At 33.1% G+C, this 18474-nt stretch overlaps 1 pseudogene across 1 annotated transcript in view; it reads right to left on the reverse strand.

Moving 5' to 3' along the window:
* LOC118203178 (nucleosome assembly protein 1-like 1) overlaps positions 1 to 16479 on the reverse strand; it is a 38192-nt pseudogene extending 21713 nt beyond the window's left edge. The window contains exons 1-4 of the transcript XR_015038424.1: positions 16340 to 16479; positions 15774 to 16042; positions 15607 to 15641; positions 369 to 448 (exon numbers count right to left, since the gene is read on the reverse strand). The product of XR_015038424.1 is annotated as a nucleosome assembly protein 1-like 1 (transcript). The remainder of the gene's footprint in view (positions 1 to 368; positions 449 to 15606; positions 15642 to 15773; positions 16043 to 16339) is intronic.
* Positions 16480 to 18474: the final 1995 nt, after the last annotated feature.

Consider the following 18474-nt stretch of genomic DNA (forward strand, 5'->3'; position numbering starts at 1 on the left):
TTATTATAGTATTTGAATAGAACATGTGGCAACAATTAGATAATTCTTCAAATGATATAAATTTTGTTTTGAATATGAACGAAATATAACACTGTTAAGTGAACCTAGCACCACAGTGTCGCTATGGTAAACAAATGTAGTGAATTTTAAAGAGTGCATTTATTCTATTATGGTTTATGCGCTATCCACAAAGAAGATTTAATTCAATCCAATAAGTTTAAATGAAATGCAAGAAAAAATGCGTATAATTTAATATTCCGTACAAGGAAGTCATGTGTTGTGCACATCAGATTTTTTCTTTTATGTTGAAAAAAAGAGACTTGAGACCTCAAAGATTTAATGAACAAAATATAAAATTTAAAACTTACGTGCAGTATTCTGTTCAATGTCAACAGCTTCATCACCAGTATTAATTTTTAGTTCTGGTCCCTCACCAGCTTGTCCGACACTAAATAAGATATTGCATTTAAAATTATGTATAATTAAAAAAAAAGTTCATAAAAATCAATATTAGCAAAAGTTTTTTAATTCTCATTTGTTCATAGATTCAATATAAGTAATTATAAAATTAGAATATTCTAAATTCGAGTTAACAGATTTTATAGAATAACTAAACCCAAGAACTAATGCATTATCCTTTATATTCTAACATTTTTGTGTTTAATAATGCATTAAGATTAGGATTTACTAAGTATAATAAACTAAAAATTTATTAAGTAAATAATAATAAAGCATATAACTAAAATCTTCATAATATCTTCACATTATAAAATTAGAATATTCTAACTTCGAGTTAACAGATTTTATAGAATAACTAAACCCAAGAACTAATGCATTATCCTTTATATTCTAACATTTTTGTGTTTAATAATGCATTAAGATTAGGATTTACTAAGTATAATAAACTAAAAATTTATTAAGTAAATAATAATAAAGCATATAACTAAAATCTTCATAATATCTTCACAGAAAACATTCTAAGGAAATTGAGTCCAATATATATGAGTACATGTGCATGGAATCCATAAAATATAAGTTTTCACATTGAAATAACCCAAGGATAAACATTTATTATAAATAATTATGTTTTAGTTATGTATGTACAAACTATACAAACTTAGCATAAAAATTAGAGAAGTAAAACAGCAAACAAAATTCCGAAAAATATGAAATCAATACAACTTAAGTCCTGAAGTTCATGAATAATTTTTTTGAAGAAAATTTTGTTATTTTAACCATTTCAATCATCATTATGCTAATCAATGAAATTTTAATGAACAGCAGTCAAAATTTGTATAAAATTTCTTCTGACCTATTGTATTCTAGGGCCTATCTTTAGAAAAATTAAAGCTAAAATGTTGATTAACCCTCTCAGCAGCATGATCAACTTTAGCCACTCACGAGATCTTTTGTCACCTGGTATATATTAACTTATAATTTCAAATATTTTGCTTTAATTCCTTTAATAATGTATATGTAATTTTAATGCAAGTTTAAGAAATTAAACATTAAAATAAGGGAACTACTCTTATATATGCCCTCAGTTGGCGCCAAACATTTTTGGCAAGAAACTCAACGGCGTCATATTACTATCCAAATTTTTTGTCTACATTTCGAACTTTAAGTTTAAAATGTCTGCAAAAACCCCCATTTTCAATACAAAATTTACGCTAAAAATCAGGAGGGGGAAAAAAATTTAATTCCTAAAATACACTTTGATCCACATAAACACACCCGTGAACAAAAGACTCATTAACACCTCCAACATCATACCTTCTAACACTAAATTTACTTTGCACATAATGCAAAATAAGCGAGTCAAATTTTACCACGTTTTTCATTGCAACATAAGACATTTCCAAATGCCCACCAAACCAAAATCAATTTTCAACATCAAAAGGGTTGCCATACAAACATCACACCAAAAACCAGAGCAGAACACATATTGCCACATTTGGGGACTTGAGGGTGTGTATAAGAGTAGTACCAAAATAAGTAATTAGACAAATATAGCTAATAAATGTCGTTTAAATACAGATTTTGTAGACAGATCCTAAAACCTGTGGTGCTCACATCAATATCCATTAATATGAAATTTATTAATTTCTGATAACAAAGATTCATCTACTTTAATGAACTTAATATGCTTTGTTAGCCTGGTCAATGTATGTTAAATACACAGACAAATATGTGAGTGTTGATGCATGTTAACACTGACCATAAAAATCTTCAAATATTAAAATCTGAAAAAGATTCCCAGTGACTGATTTTAATAATTACATTAAAATGATATGTATAACTAATATCTTTTCTTGATTTAGTATTCTAGGTTTAATTTACCATATCAAGATCATTTTAAAACTTTAAAAGAACTAAAGCTAAATTACTGACTGGTGAAATAATCCAAAAATTGGGCAATCGTGCAATCGGAATGGGAAATCGGAATAGCAGATTATTTTTAATGGCAATTGTTTTCCAATACAAGAAAAAGTTTTGTCAACAACAAAAAAGAGAACCTTTTCTTAATAGCAAATTTCCAAATAACTGAATTAATGAGCATAAAATTCTAAAGTCCCAAAAAGCACTGCTCTTTCATTTATCAGAATGACAATAGTTTTCCCACTGTGGAAAGAAAATAGGTTTTCAATTTACATTTAATGCTTATGTGACTTGACTAGACGTTTTGATGTTATTTAGCTAAAATGCGCTGGCAAGACCACTAGTGCAGTAGTTCTCAACCTTCTTTTCGCTCGGGCAACCATGAATGTGACAATTCATTTCTTTAAACTAATGTCGACACTTTCATGCATTTTATTTTTCCAAACTCCCAAATTTCAATGATTTTTATAGACAAATCGGTTAGAGTAAACATAAGGGTAATCCTTGTATTGTCGCGAAGTTGTTTCATTTATGGTAGCCTGAGTAGTTGAACATTATAGAAACCCTATTATGACGTAATCGTTTGCAAGATTGTGGTAAATTCATAAGGGCTCATGTTGGTTAGGAAGTATATTGCTTGTTTTGTGGTTTAGACGGTAAAATGGCTAAATGTGATAAGATTAATTTTATGTTTCTGTACAACTTGGAAAGAAAGGGGGAACAGCATTACTTGACTGGTGTGTAAATGAAGGTTTACTTAGCAGCCATTATTAAGTGTCCTGTTTTGTAGAAAGGAAATGCGTATGGTCGAACGTGGTTATGGAGGGTATTTTCGACTCTTATTTTGTGAATTTATGTGATGACGCCAGTATACAGATTGTAGTTCAGATAATTTTAGGAAGTTTTTGGATGCTGTTAAGAAATTTTGACTGAAGACACGTTAATTCGTAAATAATGTAAGTGGATATTTCCTTTGTGCAGTGCAAAGATGAATTTCCTTTTTTATGTTATTTCATTGTTTGATTTAAAATGTAGATTATTGAGATTATATATTTTTTGTTGGCTGCTCCTTTGACTTTTTAAGTGAATATACACTCACGTTTGTGAAAATTGCAACACCATGAAGGACTTACGCGAGTGAGCTGAAATTTTCAGGAAATGCAAAGTAGCGCATGCGTATGCTGAGCAGCGCCCTCTGAACGGCTGATGGATCCGAATAAATAGACGGCTGTAGCGAGGCGTGTATGGTTATCGGTGGTTATCTGCTAGTGGTAAACCTTAACTCAATCTGTACTTATGCCTCGTCGACGAAAGAGAGCGAGATTTGAACAACTTACAGAGTTTGAACGAGGGAGAATCATCAGCCTTCGTGAAGCTGGATTGTCGTATCGTGCAGTAGCCTCTCGTGTGCAGCGTAACAGCAGCACAGTGATGCGCGTTTGGAAGCAGTGGACGGACGAGTGTCGGACAACTCGGAAATCCGGGAGTGGACCCCGAAATGTGACGTCAGCTCGCGATGATAGACACCTGGTCCGCATGGCGCGGACGGACCGTACAGCTTCCTCTAGACAATTGGCAGCACTGTGGTCAATAGCTACAGGTGTTTCATTGTGTGCTTCATCAATTCGTAGACGTCTGCTGCAGTGTGGACTGCGCGCACGGACTCCTTTATACAGGATCCCCCTAACGCACGACCATCGCCGCCTGCGGCTACAATGGGCCAATCAGCATAGAGACTGGCGTGCTGATTGGCAGCATGTCGTGTTTTCTGACGAATCCCGCTTTAATTTGTGGTACCATGATGGCCGCATTCGTGTCAGACGCTATGCCGGTGAACGCCACCTTCCGGAGTGCATTATCGAACGCCACAGTGGACAAACACCCGGAGTTATGGTCTGGGGTGCCATAGCATATCATAGACGATCTCAATTGCTACGAATTGTGGGCAATCTGAACAGCAACCGGTATATCCGTGAAGTTCTACAGCCCGAAGCTGTTCCCTTCCTTCAAAGCTTGCCAGGCGCTGTATTTCAACAGGACAATGCCCGCCCTCATACTGCTCGGATTGTTAAATCCTTCTTTGCAGCGCAGCAGGTACAGCTTCTTCCTTGGCCTGCGTGTTCCCCGGATATGTCGCCAATTGAACATGTGTGGGATGTCATTGGTCGGCGTCTTGCTCGTGATCCTCGTCCTGTTGCATCTGCAGACGAACTTTGGGTACGCGTACAAACGATATGGAACGCTCTTCCTCAGTCAGACATTCAAACTTTGTTTGACTCCATGCCACGTCGTGTAGCAGCACTTATTGTGGCGCGTGGTGACCACACAAAATACTGATTCTGATCTCTTGTTCTTGTTTGTTTGCTTTGAACATTTAATCATTTATTTGTACCACTACCACTCAACTGTGTATTAAATTGCATTCAATTATGACGATTCCTTCTTGGTGTTGCAATTTTCACAAACGTGAGTGTAGGTTGATGTCTACATGCACAAAGTCAAGGGAGAGCGTAATGCCTAGTTTGTGCAATTCCTTTTTTTTTTTTTTTTTAAAGTGAAAATAGGTCGACATGTACATGGATAAAATTAAGAGAGTGTGCAATGCCAAGTTTGTGCAATTCTCTGTTTTTTTTTTTTTTTTTTTTTTCAAGTGAAAATAGGTCGATGTGTGCATGGATGCCGAGTTTGTGCAATTCTTTGTATCGTTATTTTGGCTTTGTGTAGCGGCGATTTTGGAGCGAAAATCAGCGCTACACAAGCCCAAATAACAAGTCAAAGAATTGCACAAACTTCGGTTCCATGTACCACCAAAAATCTCCAAGGGTTACCAGTAAATGCATTTTTACCAACACATCATACTTTTTGCCTTAAAACAAATTTTTAAATGTGCATTTATAGGATTTGCCTGTGCTGGAAAAAAATTGTGATAAAGTATTTCCAGTAGTATTTTGCCATAAAATCTCTATAGAGAATTGCTCTGAATCTCTTCTGACAAAATTTGCTGCAGAACAGGAGGAATAAACGTCTGCTTGTATGTAAGTTTACTAAGATTATCTTTTCTTTTTAATGTTTAAGAAGGTAACTTTTAGTTTAATTACCTATTTAAAATGTAAAATAGATTGTAACAATATTTTTGAATGTAATACAGATTTTTAGAATTACAAATCATCAGTCTTTCTTCTGTAAAATTTGCCAAAACTGCATTAAGGTGACTGTGCTAATACACAAGTACCGTACCTTTTTTGCCCTGTGGATCCCTTTAACCACTGCTACAGGATCATTCCCTCTCTTTTCCAAAATTCAAAAAATCAGTATGTTTAAATTTAGTATATTTTTTAAATTTAGAATATGTTTCATAAATTAGACAAGAAAAAGTATAGATAATGTTGATGAATACCAAACATTTCCAATAATTTAAAGAAGTACAGAATAAAAGGGTAATTTGGTATTATTGCACAATAATTTCAAATCGGAGGTTATTTCATATTGTAAATGTTATTATGTACATATTTTTAGTTCAATATTTAACCTAGAAAACAATTTATACAACTACTTACAAATGGTATCTACCGCGTGTAATTATTCCAGTCTACCACAGTCTTATTGGCAATTTCTAACTCTTCAAAGCAAAATTTTACACTTGTTAATTCATCACTCCAGAAGTATATATATATACATATATATATCAGACTGCTGTAATACATAGCAGATGATTAATCTCGAACCAATTACAGCTTCAAACGCCAATGTATTTGTTATACTTTTCACATTGCATTTCCTAAAAGTTTATTTTCCATCATCATCAAATGTGAATTTCAATATTCCCTGAGGCAAAATATTATATTCCTGCAAAAAATTTACAGAATTTCTTTTGCTTGAAGGCAAATCCTCCAGTCGCTTATTTCAAAATTTAGCTGAAGACCAAAAATATCACAATTTGCTTTTACAGCTTCTAAAACAACCAAAACAGCTGGCAAACAAATGGCAACGTTGCTTATTCAAACTCAGTGATCGATACAGTTACCTAAAGAATTATTATGCATATGATTGGCTGAAAATTTGGCGACTTTATTAAGGTGGTTGTGATAATAGATAAATGCCAACAAAAGGATCCTTTAGAATGATGAAATATAACTATATCTAACACAGATAAAGGCTGATTGCACTCCTCCCTGCTTGAGAACCTCTGTAATGGTGGATTATGATATGAATAAGCTAAAACATTCCCTTACTGCTTTCGTGTAATAATGATTTTATATTTGGTGATAGATGAAAATAAAATACAAATGCATACTAACTTATAATAATAAATTTAAATGTCAATCTACATACCCTACATTTACTATGTCTTCAACTAATGTACCATATTCTGAATATGATTAGGTGTCTTTAGTTAATCTTTATAATTTACCATAGATTGAAAAAGCATTCTTTGAAAATGTAATATTAATGATTTGCATTTTTGAAATACAGTCAACTTGCAGCAGACCCATAGCTAGGGTTTACAGCCCCCAGGGGACAGCTGAAGATTTTGCACCCCCTCCTGTTTGACAAGAATGGAAAACATTTGATTCTAAAATTTGGTAACATCAATTTAGCACCTCCTGGAAGGTTTGCCCAGGGGCAGATATTCCAGCTTGCCCCTTCCTAGCTACGCCACTGACTTCTAATTAACCAAATCCATACCTGCCAACCTCTAAAGATAAAAATTCAGAAGATTTCTTCCCCAAATTCAGAAGAACACGAATTAATATCATGCTTTGATATTAAAAAAATAACAATTTATACAAATAGAAAAAAGAAAATTGTACTTACATTAGTAAATCTTAATTAAGTAGAAACTAAAAAATTTATTAGGAAACATAAAACAAGAACTTAATGTTACACAAAAAAATTATTGCAATGAATTTAGAGTGCATTTTTTGGCTTTAGCCAAAAATTCTTTGGAAAATTTATTGTCATAACAATTAGTTTCCTCATAACATTTAGCAATTAAAATGTTTTCTAGAGTTTTTGGTGAAATTGAAGAACGAAACATAGTTTTGTTTTTCTTCACAACACTGAAGACTCTCTCGCACTCAGCATTACTGTGTGAAATGACGAGAATAGCACATAAAACTCTTGCTAGTTTATCATATTTTGGTGCTTCATCAGCTCTTTTTATTCTTTTTAAGGTACCAACGAGGATATCAAGTCGATCTTCTCAAGAACTGGCAAAGTCTTCAAACTGTGCAGCAGAAAATTGGTTCTGTAGTTCATCTAAAGCATCATTATGCATTCATTTTCTTTAATTGTTAACAAAAATGGAAATTTATCAATAAAAAAACGAATCTTTTCAAAAGATGAATTTTCAATTTGTTTCAAATTTGCCACTTCAGCATTTAAAAGAACTTCATTTTGTAAAGGAAACTTCCTCACAATGTAATCACAGGCTGAGGAAAAGTACTTTCTAACACATTAAAAAAATTCTTTTTTCTCATGATCTTTCAAAGAATTTACAAGTTCCCTGGTTTGATTTCCAATTATAAGGTCATTGTCATCCTTTTGATTTGCCAAACTATTATAGGCAACACGAATCAACACACTCTTTTTCACAACGGACGGTTTTACAAACTTAGTATAAAGTTCTTTCAAAAGATCATTAAGAATTTGGATAAGCAGGGGAGAGTCTGGCGAAGCTGATTGTAGAAGGGTATTTATACTTTCAAAAATCTTAATGGTACTTAACACAAAACTACAATATGCTTTGTTCAAATCCGAAGAAAGAAGATAGAAAATCCTTTCCTCCCGGCTAATAGAAGACTGTTTCTTCTTCCCTTCAACTTCTTTAACAAAGTTGACCTTTGAGGAGTCTTCTAAGCATTTTCTTTTTAAAGGGTTTGATTCTGTATGTTGGCTTTTCCCTTTTAAAGCATTTTGATTAGAAGCAAAGTTGGTTTTCGGAATCTTATATGCCGACAAATTTGATGGGATCTGTGGTTTCGTTTTAGTCTCTTCGTGGAAATATTTTAGCAATGCATCCCACTGTTTAATAAACCTTCCTAGCGCTCTGCCTAAGGATAACCATCTCGTGCATACATGTTTCAGAATTTTTCTCATTTCACCAGAGCACAGTTCTTGGAAATTCTTTAGGTTTTCTTTCCTTTTTACACTTTTTTCCAGATAGAAAAACACATCACTCAGAAGCTGGTCAATATTTAATAGTAAAGCAGCTGCAGCTTTTTCTGCACCCAAATTAATTAAGTGGCATGGGCATCCAATAACAATTAATTCATTTTGTTCTTTTTTGAGGAAAGAGGCTACACCCTTTTTGTCACCCACCATGACATGAGCATTATCTGCACCAAATGAAATGCAGTTTGATATTGGGATGTTAAGTTGTTTCAACTCATTAATTACCAAGGAGGCAATATTTTCCCCCGTAGTGTCTCCATTTAACAATGGAAGATGGAAAAGATGAGTTTTCATTTCATTAGAAACATCACAGAAATATGTGACAACGATGGGGTAAAGCTTCCAATCGCTGTCGTTGCTGCCATTGATTGACACCGAAAATGCTGAATACTGGAGTGAAGCTATTGTTTTACTTTGTGCATCGCAAGCAATTTCGTTCACAATAGAAGATGTTTTCGTGCGAGCACAAGCATATTTCTGAGCAATCTTGGAGTCGGGAAACATCCGTCTGAAAAGTTGACCGGCGTGATCGGCAGCGCTTAGCGGCACGTTGTGTTCGATGAGGAATACAGTAAACAAACACTCTGCCAAAATGACATCGGCATCTGAATTCGTAGCCGAATTTGAAAAATAAATCATCCACTTTCTTTGACGTTGTCGAAGCCGAAGCATTAACTTCATGCTTTTTAGACTTAACATGCTTCACAATGTCGCTTCTTCCACCGTGACTTATTATGAAGTCACACACGCACACGTTGCAAAATGCATAGTTATTTCCTTTGAAGGATTCTTTAATTGTTGGAAATTCGGCTTTGTAGGCAGGCAGAAAATATTGAGAATACGTTTTTTTTTTTAACTCATTTCGTAACAACGACGTATTAAAAAAATTCGTAGCACGTGCAAAAAAAAAAAAAAAAAAAAAAACAGAATGCTAAACAGAAATCTATGCTCGCCGAGTAATTCCCTTGCTGCTGAAACGAACGCGAAAAAAATAATCTGGCGCCCACAAAGAAAAGAGTAGGAAAAACAAGTTTAGCGCATTGGATTGGCTGGTTAAGCGGCGAGTTGGGAGAAACCGCAGGTTACTGGATTCGAAGTAGTCGGTAGTTGGCGGTAAAACACGATGCAGTTGACGAAAATCGCTGAATTGGCAAAAAATTCTAAAATTTCGACAAAAATCGCTAAAAACACTTGAAAAAGGAAAAAAATCATAAAAAATGGATTACGATCGTAAAATCGTAAAGACAAATGCATTTTCGTAAAAATTACGAAAAATTCGTATAAGCTGGCAGGTATGCAAATCACATATCAAAAAAATTCATTGCAAAACAATGTTAACTTGCTACAAATCATCAGCCTAAACATGCTCTTTTTGTTTTAAACACTGATTTCATTTAAATAACCAAACGAATTTATTCTCGCCATTAAAAAGTTTGAAAATAGATAAACTGTTAGTAGTATTTTTTCTAATTATAATGCAATCTTTCTATAGCAGCTGTCCTCAGATACTGATTTTAAATTCACTATGCATGTCATGTTTGGTATTAACTCCCTTAATTCGGGAGTTTACTATCACTAGTAAGTTATTTAAACCTACCTTTCTTTAATTAGATATGTTAAAACATCAATTTTGATACTAAGATTAATCATCACAAACAAGATTCAGGTTACTTTACTATTTTTTAATTCTAAATAAATGTATTATTAAAAATGTATTAGCATTTTAATTTAAATATCCACTTAATGAAATGTTAGATAAAAGGGCCAAGCCTTAACTATAAAATTACTTTAATTTCCGAGAGGGGGGAAAAAAATGAGTCCTTTGATTATTTTAAGGCCATAAACTCCAATTAAGAAGAATCTCCAATTACTAATACTTAGAAAATTAACAAGTGCTCTTATTGAACATCAACTATGATGACCATCTCCATGCCAGACAACACTACTAGAACTACTGTGATTTTAGAAAGAGTTATAATTTTACCGAAATAATTTTCTGCAATAACCATTTATTACCAGTGTCAATTATATATTTAGCTTATCAATTTTGGAATTGTAAAATATTTCTGTAGTTTTATAAAGCACTTAGCAAGTGATTAGCACATTCAAGGTTTGGAAATAGATATGAATCAACCTTTTAATCAGCAGGCAATGCTACCGTAATTTCCGGAAGAAACGCCGCGGCGTTTACGTGTTTAAAACTTAAATTTTCAGCGGATGCAGCGTTTCTACCCAGCGTTTAGGTGCACTAAAAATAAAATAATTCCTATGATGGTCATTGTACATAGTTTGGATGGCCTTGTCATTGTGCATAGACTGGTGCTGTTCCCACACAAAAGACCACTCAGTTGCTTTTTGCGAACGTTATTTTGTTTACATTCTTTCCCTTGAACGGACCTACATGCCTTATTCACCCTAAACCAGATCTCAGAACAATAACATTCTTCCCCTTTTCAAATCAACATTCTCATCAGTTTGAATAGTCTCTTTCCTCTGCCATTCGATAAATCTTCCAGGACCCATCCTCTCCCCACCCCTGCCTTTACTGCAATTTTTTTCAAAGGCGGACACGACTCCACCTGCCTCGCAATAACGAACTCTGACGTATTTCCCCTTCAGCATGAATGGATTTTTCTTGGCATTCTGCCAAATACAGATCTCATCAGTTTGGGTACAAGTACTTGTTGGATAGTTTTTAAGTAAGAAGGGAGCGGAAAATTTTTGAAAACGTCTCTAAACGGCACAGAAGCTGTACATTTCTTACCTTTAATTTATTTTTGAATTATGGTTTCATTTCATGCATTTTTCTTAACTGGTATGTCATATATCAGGACTTAGGTTGAGTTTTTGCATCTATACGGCCCACGACGATGTCACATGCAATTTAATCTATTGCGGCGTTTACGCTGATGCGGCCTTTCTGTGTAATTTTAATTTTTTTCCCGCCATTTTTCTCGAGTGCGGCGTTTGCGCTGATGCGGCCTTTCTTCCGGAAATTACGGTATATACGTTTTTTAATATGCTTGCCGTCTTTTTAACTTGGAAAGATAAAATTATGCTGAACACCTTTTTTTCCTTTTTATTGCTATTTCACATTTTAACAAGTATTTAACATGAACTGACAATGCTTAAAATTTTACCTTAAAACCAACAATGTTATTTCTTGCTTTAAAGAATTTTAGCTAATAAATGGTGGCAATTTTCGGATAACTGGCTCTTGGTGACCAGGCCCCATTGGATGGATGCGGGTGAACACCACCAAGCCGGGCTACCAACCCCGACAACATTCTGCTGACGTTTAGGTTACTGTAGGACGTTTAGGTAACAGGAGGGACTTTATGAGAACTTAGGGAAAACTTCTTAGGGTGCATATTGATTGTCACGTGACCATTTTACTTCGCTTCTTCTCAGATGAAAGAACAAACATTTCTGGGACTTGTATATATTGTTTTCTAGAAACACATCCGAGTTATTGTTATTCATAATTTATTATTTAGTGCTAGAAAACATTTGATGTTACAACACTACACAGGATTATTTTGCTCTACAAGAAACTTCAAATAATGAACTGCCAAGATAATACTACGGAAAGCTTTCTTATTGTTTCTATTTTTTTATCAAATTTAGATTTAATTAAAAATCACCTTAACCTGCACTTAACATCAAGTAATTTGAAAATAGATAGTGCCTATTTTTTAAAGGAAATTACATGATAATATCCAGATAAATATTTTTTCATAAACAATTCATCGAAGAAATCTTATATATAAAAACTGTAATTTACAAAATTTAGCAATGCTTTAAAAAAAAACTCTATAGTCAAAGAGCAAGAGAAACAATTTTCCTTTTTTTCCCTCCCTTTTCTTTTTTTAAGTACATGTAAGTCTTACGGCGATGTGAAAATGGAATCATTTATAACGTCAAAATGTAAAATGCTTGTAAAAATTTTTCTTTTTCAGATCCGATGAACAGGCTTTGATCTATAAGAATGGAGTTCAATGAAACTAATTATTGGATACATTAACAAGGAATGGCTCTATAACAGTTGTTCTTGTGAAAAAATAAAATTTTATAAGTGATCGGCAGAATCGTAGTTACGGTTTTCAGCGCCCAGGGACAACTGAAGATTTCGTACCTTCTACTGCTATCAAAGAAAGGAAAACATTTAACTCTAAAATTTTGTAACATCAGTTTGCCGCCCCTTGGATGCTGCTCCCAGGGACAGATGCCCCCCTTGGCCCCCTCTAGCTAAGCCCCTGGTGATCAGATACACTGTTTCTTGTGAAAAAGTTACATTTTAAGAGCACCTGGATACCAATTTTATTGTGAAAAATTTAAACTTTCACATAAATTAAGAAGACAAAGATTGTATAAGAAATGCCATCTAGGGGTAAGTACCTTCATTTTGTAATATATGTTTAAATTGATTAATTAAAAAAAGAAAGATGAAATTCTTGCATATTGAAAAATAAGTTAAGAAATAATTAATTAAAAAAGAGAGATGAAATTCTTGCATATTGAAAAATAAGTTAAGAAATATATATTTAAACTGATTAATTAAAAAAAATAATACTCTCATATACTGAAAAAAAGTTTCTTAAAAAGAACATAGCATATATTACAAATAGTTTAATAATTTTGGAATTTTTTCATTTCGCTTCCATATATGTCATGTTTAACTATCATACACTTACCTGCATACATGTGTAAAAAATATTTTGAAATTTAGAGAAAATGGCAAATAATTCCATTTTTAATTTAAATGCCAAATAATATGAGGCCAAAATTACAAGTAACTTAAGTTTTTAGGTAAGAAACTTCCTTGTAGATGGATTGTTTACAGTTTAAGCAGCAGTACCTATTTGCCTTACAGTGTTTCATGCAAAACATTTTACTTGTACATGTTAATTAAAATGTCTTGTTCCATAACTTTAGAATGAATTAAAATTGGTAAGTTCTCATATCATGCTTAGTGATATAACATTAACTGTGTTATACAACACTGAAGAAACAGCGAATGTCAACATGAACAGGGGTAAGTTCAATTTTCCCTTTCGGCAGTTCAGAATTGTTTTCCCTGTCCATTTCCCTCGAATTGGAAAAAACAATATTTGGCTGCCATCTTCGATTTTAAAATGCGCATTTCTAAAATCCAAGATAGAGGCCAAAAAATTGCCAAAGTCAGCCAAGAGCCGGGTACCCGAAATGAGCCTAAATGGTTTCTGAAAGATACTTTACTACTGTAAAGTACAACAGTTGGAGAAGTCAGTACTCATAAAAACCCTCCTTTTTCTATTTTTTTTAATGTTAATCTACACAATCTAAGAATGTTAATCTACATATTTAATGTAAAAAAACAAATTCTGGGTTAAAACGACAGCTTCTTTATCTACTTCATTGAAACAACATTTCAGGAATACAATTCCTTTTTCAAAAGCATTCAGTCCCTTAGCTACATTTATTTGGTTATATAATTTTCCTCGACAACTTCGAGAAAAAAGCAAGAAGAGAAATTTAATGTCAGAGGGAAGGAAAACCCGTATGCAGAAGTAAAATCGGCTAATCTTTGGAATGTGGTAACAGGTAGTTTGGCAACATTTTGGTAAGGCGATAAAGGTTACTAGCTAGGACTTTAGCAGTGTACATGGATAAAGTCAAGAGTGTGGGCAATGCCATTTTTGTGCAATTCTGGGATGTTTTTTTAAGTGAAAATAGGTCGACATGTATGTGGATACAGTGTATATGTAATTTTTAAAAACACGGCAAGCAGCGGGCGATTCTGCACTTTCCCCAAATTTCGCACCTAATCTTCGTCATGATTAAGCCCTTTTGTTCCATAAAAGTTCTAGCATAAGCGTAATTCGATTAGCAGATTGTTGGAAAAAAATGTTGAGTAAAAAAAAAACATGCCTTTACTTTGTGAAAATAAAATGGCGTCCAAAAAAAAACTAGCAGGTTGTAGTAGCAGGGTTGGTCGCCAAAAAATCACCAAGTTACCATAATTCAAAGATTAACCGTAAAATCTAATTTTTCATAAATTTACATTAAATAATTTCATAAAAATTCTTCACAGTTATGTAAATACTATTATTTAGTATCAAACTAATGTTTGCACATCTTCAGTGTGCATGTCTCCAAAGCACCCAGCTGTAACAAACTGGATGGACTCAAATAATACATACCAGGCATAATACATAAAAATCTAGATAATACATGCATTAAATATACTGGAAGTCTAGATGTAAATCATCTATGCCTATGCTATATTTTCATATTGTACAATTCTGTTAAAAGGCAGACCTCTCACAAGTTAAGTACTTTACAAATTGTAATAGAATAATGAATAGAAAAATATAACTAAACTTTTAAGCCCCCTTTTTTAATAAGATAACAATTACATAATTCAGAAAACCAATAAGAATCTTCATCAACACATGCTAAAAATTATACTATCAATTTTAAGATACATTCCACAAGCTTCACATAAAATGTGAACGAAGAAAAAATCAACTGGTATAAAAATTACGGCAATTTTTAAAGTCATTTATAGAAAAATAAAAGGTTTAATCCTAGTATCCAGTGCACACAGGATTTGGCTACTTTCTGATGAGCATTAAAAACGGGACATATACGATGAGTAGTTAACGGGTCATTCAAAGAAAGTATACAGTTAAACATAGTATATATACTATGTGTGTATATACATATACTATGTGTGTATAGTATACATATAGACGTTCTTTGGATCATTTTTAGTGTTGGCGATAATTTTCGAAGTCCTGTCAAGGCTGCACCGTATACTAGGATTCTACCAAATAAACAGTGGCGTAGCTAGAGTGGGGCAAGGGGGGACATCTGTCCCCGGGCGCAGCATTCAGGGGGCACCAAATTGATGTTACGAAATTTTTCCGTTCTTAGCACAGAGAAAGGGGCGCAAAATCTGTTGTCCCTGGGCGCTGAAAACCCTAGCTACGCCTTTGCAAATAAAATATTCAAATGTAGAAAAATAACATATTCAAATGTAGAAATAAATTAAAAACTCAATGGTCTTACTCTTTAAGGTCTCCCATTGCAAAAACAGTTCGTTTCTAAAAAATTAAAGAAATAGGAATTAAAATTTCGGCACTCGATTTAAAAGTTTGCAATCTAACATATAAATAGAAAATAAAATCAACAAATAAGCATAATAAAGCAAAAAAAATAAATAAATAATAGCTCACTATGATAAGTAACAGCGGTAAAATGAAGAATCGTCCACTTATTTGTTTGCCGCTTTTTACAAGAATTGGATTTTTGTCAATTTTCTTTTAATAGGTCGATGTGTACATGGATAAAGTCACGGGAGTGCGCAATACCATTTTTGTGCAATTCTGAGATGCTTTTTTAAGTGAAAATAGGTCGATGTGCACATAGATACCGAGTATGTGCAATTCTTAACGCACCAAGCAGTGGGTGATTCTGCACTTTCCCCAGTAACAAATCCGAAATGCTATCAAAAAATGTTATCAAAGTTTTAAAAATTTACAATTCTTCCTTAATTTACAAGAATATTTTTAACATTATATACTCTAAAATGATAAACATAATATATAATTTACTGAAATAAATTATGTAACAAACATTACGAAAAATAATGAGCAATTAGCCCGCGCAATAAGAACAAAAGAATTTTCAATTCAATATAGACTAAAAATATTTTAATTTAATTGATGTTTAAGAACTATTCGAACAATCTTTCTTCACTTATATTTAAAAGTTTGAACGGGAGTGTTACTAAAAATCATACAGCTCTGCAGAAGGCCTAATATTTGTTCAGCAAGCGTTAATCACGAACAGAGTGTCAATTCTAACAAGGCCAGGTCAAAGAAAGTCTATTGGCCTTCTTTCTAACTGGAGTTGGATAACTCAGGGGGGGGGCCCAAGAGCGATGCGCAGTGCAGGGAGAAAGTTATGCCACATACGCATGACGTCATGTGGGTGACAGCGTTAGTTCTTGGCGTTTGTTTACTTTCGTTGCATCAACAGTTTGATATGATTTGTGTTGTTAATTTGCTATTATACCTAGGCGGAAGTGTCAAATTGTGCTATAGCGTTGTGTCAGAATTATACACGTTAATACGTTTCTTGGCGGAAAACACTCTTTACAACCAGATAAAATAACTATTTTTTTAATGAATTTATGTAGTTTTCATGCATAACTGTGATGTAATTTTACATTTATTTTTCATTTTACTGCTATTTTACCTTTAAATTGAAAAATTTCTCATTTTAAATAATTTTTTATCATAATCTTCATTTTGTGTATGAGACATCGTAGTGAGATATTTAAACTCAGTGTCATGTTTACCAATACTGAGTACCTGAATGATTAGTTAATAAATTCGAGTATCCAACTTCATTCACATGTTTTGGTTACTTTCTTTACATCCCAAACGTAATTCTATGTATTGAAGCAGCGTCTGGGTTAAGCTTTGCGAACTAAGTAAACTGATACATGCCTCACCGTGACGAAAGAACAATTTCTCGACCACACTATGATGCAAACATCGAATGAGTGAGTGATATATTTCCTTCAGTGTTATTTAACTGATGCATACAGGTATGTGTGATGTAATTTAATTGATATAACTTACACATGCTTGAATCTGAAGGAAAACAAATCTGTGTATAATGCTAGCGAAAAAATAGCGAAAGTGTAAGTAAGATATTCTGTTCAGTGTTATAGAACTGCTGCATATGTTTTAATTTTGATTTCATATAACTTGTTTTTAATTATAAGAGAAAGAAAAATAATTCAATATTGAACACATACTTCGAGTATAACAAAAATATTTTAAGAAACAACCTGATAAAAATACATTAGTAATTAAAAATATTTAATTTGTGTACAGGCTGAATTGAAATTAAGATGTGGTGGTGTATTTAATTATGGCAAAGCACACTAGGGCTATCTGCGCAATAGGTGTGATGCCTTCGTGGAGGACTTTCTCAGGGAAACTGGCTCGTATACACGTTACACATGAGGAAAACCACGAAAACGCCCATGCAGCTAGTCCGTTCGCGGGATTCGAACCGAACTACCAGTGTTCAGCGACTTTACCGCTCGGCCGCTGGTGGGCCGAAACTAAGATGTAGGGCAAGTTTATTATTATTATTATTGTGCGTATATGTGTAAGAAAATGTATTTTAATTGTTCCATTTTTAATGTATGGAAGGAAGAATAGGATGCCAATATCGAAGATTATTTACTATAGCAAATAATCACGTCAGGATAAATGTTATATAGAAATCTTGGGAGTGTAAGGGATTATAAGAGTACTTTTAGATTATACTGAAAATATATGCACTTCTGCTAAAATCTGAAGTGAATCAGTATGAAGTGACTTTTCGCTTTAAAAAGAATGTGATAAGTATACTATTTAAAAGTATAATGACGGATATTAAGAAATTTGTAGAATTTTATGGTATTTAAATATGAATTTGTTAAGTCAAATCTTTTTATATATATTTTTGCTTTAGATATGTAAACTTAAAATCACGATCATATATTTCTCATGGAATGTCAAAGTTCATTTGTGTTAAAAAAAGTGCATGAGCAATGAAAATAAATAGAATAATACTTTTTGATTATGTTTTTACCATGGTCTTAGCAGTTATGCCATCATGTGTTCTGTTCAACAAGATTTATTTAGTGCAAACAATACTACGAAAAAATATTGAAAAATACCTTGTTTTACAATATTTATTTCCCTTAATTAACTTAAATATCGTTTTTCATTTTCTAATGCTTTCCTTTACGAAAAGAATTTAATGTTTACAATTATTTTCAGCATTCGTACGAATTCTGTGCATAAAATAAACATTTTCTTTAACAAAATACTTAATCGGAAAGTATATACCCGGTATTTCTGGTGTATCTAC

Source organism: Stegodyphus dumicola, chromosome X1, assembly GCF_044657685.1.
Source record: "Stegodyphus dumicola isolate Sdum_Otavi_A_Nest chromosome X1, ASM4465768v1".
Classification (NCBI taxonomy): Eukaryota; Metazoa; Arthropoda; class Arachnida; order Araneae; family Eresidae; genus Stegodyphus; species Stegodyphus dumicola.